The sequence below is a fragment of the Lactuca serriola genome, chromosome 7, assembly GCF_051521515.1.
Source record: "Lactuca serriola cultivar US96UC23 chromosome 7, Lser_US96UC23_V15, whole genome shotgun sequence".
Lineage (NCBI taxonomy): Eukaryota > Viridiplantae > Streptophyta > Magnoliopsida > Asterales > Asteraceae > Lactuca > Lactuca serriola.
The window spans coordinates 79,239,510-79,244,329 of NC_136414.1; positions in this window are offsets into that span (position 1 = coordinate 79,239,510).

Below are 4,820 nucleotides of genomic sequence, written 5' to 3' on the forward strand. Positions count from 1 at the left end.
TGCCTACTATATGAGCTTATTGAACTGCACGCTAGTACTGATTAGTCAATGATATGAAGGCCTGACTACGATATGCTTGGTTTTGATTACTCAATGCTTGAATGCTGCTTGCCTTTTGCTTTTAGGAGTTCTAGTTATATTTAACTAACTAGTAAACAAATATATTAAGTGACATATTACGAGGACGAAATAATTTTGGAAGGCTAAGTTTAGCCCTATTTCGCTGCTTTCGTTTGAGTCTAACCGCTATAGGGAGAGACCTGTCATTCGAAGAATTATCTAGTCTTAGTAATATGTAATCGTATTCGCGGGCTAGTTAGGGAAGGGTAGTAAGGACTTCATATGCAGCTGATGGCGGAGATTGGGTCGAAGATTTCCCTAGGGTAATCCTAGGATGAGATTAGCGCGAAGAGCAGTAGTAGTAGAAGGGACTTGGTGGAGTCAAGGCAATTCTTGAGGAAAGTATGGATAGATGTGGAAGGTAGTATGGGCCCGTACTACTGAAAGCAGAGGATCTGTACTTGAGTCAAGTAGACCTGAGATGAATCTAGGGAACTTGTAGTGTCACACCCCCAAACCGGAACGACGGAAACGTTCGGTGGCGGAGGACGTCATGCTCAGTATCATAACAATTGCATAATAGTAAAACAAGCAACAACATCTATTAAAATTCAGTTAATACATGTGTGTTTTGTGAATCAAATGTATGACACCAAAATGTAAAGCAATATAAAAGAAGAGCCTTGAGTAAGCTCCATCTTCTCAAAAACCAACATGAGTGTACCTGTCTACTGGTTCCCTGAGAATACAAGTTATTTTGAAAAGAGAGTATCAACATTTAAGTTGGTCAGTTCATAAGCATCTAGTATTTGATGTTTGTACTTGTTCCATGAAAATGATAGTATGTTTACCAAAAAATCCCATATTTTCTCTATTTAAATGAAAAGCAGTCTTAGACCTCAAGACCAAAATGTTTTGTATGTTATTGTACTCTGAAATAGTGTGAGTGTGTTTTACATAAATGTATGCTTTCTTTGATAGAAAATAGTGTACTACACTAGTATGAACTCCATAGTGTATTAGTGCTTGGAAAATAATAGTAGGTAGTCTCATTGCTTAAAATAAAACCATTGAAGTAGTGTTTGTTTTGTAAACAGAAATTTTTAGTTAATGCTTAATGTGATTGAGATTATAACCATACTTAATTGACTAGTGTTCTACACAGCGTTCTTCAGGCGTCAAAAATTTATGACATTTGTCACCCGTAGACCTGCCGGTCCCAACTGTAGCTAACAGCCAAGGTGCGGGATTGTCAGTCCAGTATAGATCTATACACAAACTCACGCTCTCCCTCCAGGAGATTCTGTTTATAAAACGTGACTTAGCAAGGGTATTACTAAGTACCTTGAAGTAGTATCTCAGATTCTAGTATTAACTTGTTTACGTATAGTATGCATATGTTTTCTTGTTCTTGTGAATGAATAATGCACTCGCAATGAAAAATAGTTTGTACTTATGTATTGATTCATGTAATGTATTTTTGAACTAGTAATAGTGTGAATAGATCTCAAAACTATACCTATTGTAGTTTCCTAATGTTATTTTTGTATTGAACCAATAGACAATGTTATTGAAATAAGTTTAGTAATCATATATATACTTGGCATGTATAATTAAGGTTTAACTGACAGTCGTACTAGTCATACTACCCAAAGCTCACAACCAAACAAGGAACAAGAGTCAAGGTAAAAGCAATAGACCTAAGTCCGTTAAATCCTAATTATACATAAGGATATATATGAATATGATTTGATAAAAAGAACAATTTAAGAGTTTGAAAAAAAGTTTAGAAATAGTTTTAATAAGTTTATAAAAGCATTAGCATCATATAAAATGGTTTGTAATCGCATGTGAGTGTTAACACAAGTAATTTGTTTTCTACTTGTATTCTCCCCCTGAAAACATCTAAAATGGTAAAACATAGGGGTATGAACTCACCTTATGTGAGTAACCTAGTGAAGATCCAAAAAGGTAGTTTTAATTCCACAAGTAACATTCTATAACAAAACCGAGTCCTAATGGCATTTTCACGCAATATATATGAATATAGTTAACGACTATAGTGATAAATATGTTAGGGAATAGCCTCAGATGTATGAATCACTTAAAAAAAGGAGTGTTAGAGGAAAAACATGAGCCTGCTTGGCGTTTTCGGTCAGAATGATCCATGTGTGTTCTTGGTGTTCTAACTAAGAAGATAAATGCATTTTCGGTTGGGTTTTTAAGGAGTTCGGATGATGATGGCTTGATGGAACGAAGAACACTTGAAGACTTGGTATGATCCTATGAAGATACAAGTGATCTTCAGATGATACTTGAGAGAGAGTTGAGAGTTTTCGTTTTGTGTTCTTGAGAGAAAAGGGATGAATTTTCGTCTGGAAGGTATAAAAATGATGGATCGTTTTCGGCCCAAGCTATTTATAGGAAGATATGTCACGAAGTGACACATGCATGGGTTTGTGAGCCAAGTAGGTAGGACTGAGGGTTCTCGGTCGGAATAGTTTGCGGTCCAAGTTTGTTGTCTGAGATAGTGATCATGCGAGGGTTTTCGGCCGAAAAGAGTTTTCGGCCGAAAAGAGTTTTCGATCCGAAGGCTTGATGTTGCGAGGGTTCTCGGTTGGAGTGCTTTTACTTCTAATCCTCACAACATTTTTAATACAAGGTTTACACACATAGATATTATTAATTTAACTTCAATAAATTAACAAAACAACTAAGTTGACTTTTATTGACATGCATGACTTTTGTTGACTTTGTACAAGATTGAAAATAACGTGTTGTCACATGTAGTGTGTGTGATACCTCGAGTTATGATGAGTATTTTGATGTTTGTTATGGTGTATTTTTCAGTATGGTGACGCTATGCACTAGACCAGTTGGCAACTCTAGTGCCGGTAAGGGATCAAGCTCGGGCTCTGGAGCCGGGCAGCTCGATGATCAGATGAGGGATTTCATTTCATTTGAGATCATGCGCGATATATTGGACTAGACTCCTGTGATCTTCGGTACGGTCAAAGACGACATTCTGGAGATTCTTGGTGAGAGGTTGGGTGCATTCCGCACCAAGATGGCGGCCATGATAGGGGAGTGCATGATGACATTCAGGGAGTTCCGGGCTTGTGGAGCTCCAGACTATCATGGGGCTTGGGACCCCATTGCTAGCAGCAGGTGGTTGGCTGATGTCGCCAATGCCTTTCGCACCAGTCGTTGTCCCGAGGGGGACAAGGTCCAACTTGCTTCCTTCCTTCTAAAGGACAGGGCGCATGATTGGTGGGTGGAGGTTGGACATGCTATTGGAGATGATGCCGCTCTTGATGTGATGACCTAAAGTGATTTCTCACCCAGGTTCAAGGCCGAGTTTTCACATGTGATCGAGGTGCAACAACTTGTGAGGGAGTCCCAGGATCTCCAGCAGACTACTGAGACAGTGACTGAGATCACCGCCATGTTCAGGGAGAGGGCCCTTCTTTTTCTGCAGTTCGTGGCAGACGAGGAGATGAAAAAGGCCTGGTACCATGAGATGTTACGGCATGATATCCGCCAGTTTCTGAGCCGATCCAGCTGCAAAACGTTGGAAGATATGATAGCGAGGGCTCGGGAAAGGGAACTGGATTTGGAGATGGAGAAGAAGAGAAAACTAGAGGGGGTTCAGATAGGGAGTTTGGGCAAAAAGCCCAAGGTATCGGATCACAGATCAAGGAGACAACGTGGCCGCAACCGTTGTGGAAAGTGCGGCAAGATACTCGAGGGGCGTGTAGGGCGGGTAGTTCGGGATGCTTTCAGTGCAGCCAAACTGGTCATGTCAGTAGGGACTATACTGCTACCACCACCACCAAGATAGTATCTGACCTGATTTGCTTTCAGTGCAATCAGAGGGGCCACAAAGGTCCCGATGTCCAAGTTTAGTAGCAGTAGGATAGATGGCGACACCCGCTCCTGCTACATTGTGGATTACCGATGGCCTTCATGCCCGGACAGAGGCGCCTACAGCAAAGATCATGGCCTTCCTGCAGACAGCAGATGAGGCACGTGCAACTCCCGATGTTGTGATGGGTATGTATCTTCTCCTTATCTCTTTATTAATATTGATTATTGATTATTGCTGATGTTTATGTGTTTTATTATAGGATTGCTCCTTGTGAACGTTATATCTTCTCTGGTATTATTTGACTCGGGGGGCTACCCGATCATTTGTATCGCTCACGCTTAGCAAGCAATTTGTTGGAGCTCCAGGAGAGCTGGACAATCCACTTGATGTAGATATTGCATATGATAGGACCGTTCGGGTTGCGCGGGTTCATCGGGGATGTACACTGCAGTTGTTTGATGAGCAGTTTTCCGTGGATTTAGTCCCTATTCCCCTGAGAGGGAATACAGTTATCGTGGGTATGGACTGGTTGAACCCCAATGGAGCAGTGACCGATTGTGAACAACAGCTTGTACGAGTACGGACCCCAAGTGGGGGAGGGTTGGTGATTCAGAGCGATAGGCCGCAGCATGGGCTGACTTTGTGTTCAGCAGCGAGAGCTAGGCGCTACCTCCAGTAGGGTTGCATAGGTCATGTGTGAAGGGTTTTGAGCATTCTAACACTTCTATGGTGTTCATGCAACCCTAGATGCTTTTGATCTACGTTTTCTCTAATATACATGCAAACTTTGTTTTTCCAAAGCATCATCCTAACTAGCATACAATGGAGTATCTTTACTACAAAATTCTAGTTAGATGACATACCTTTTTTGTAGTTGGAAACTTGGACCTTT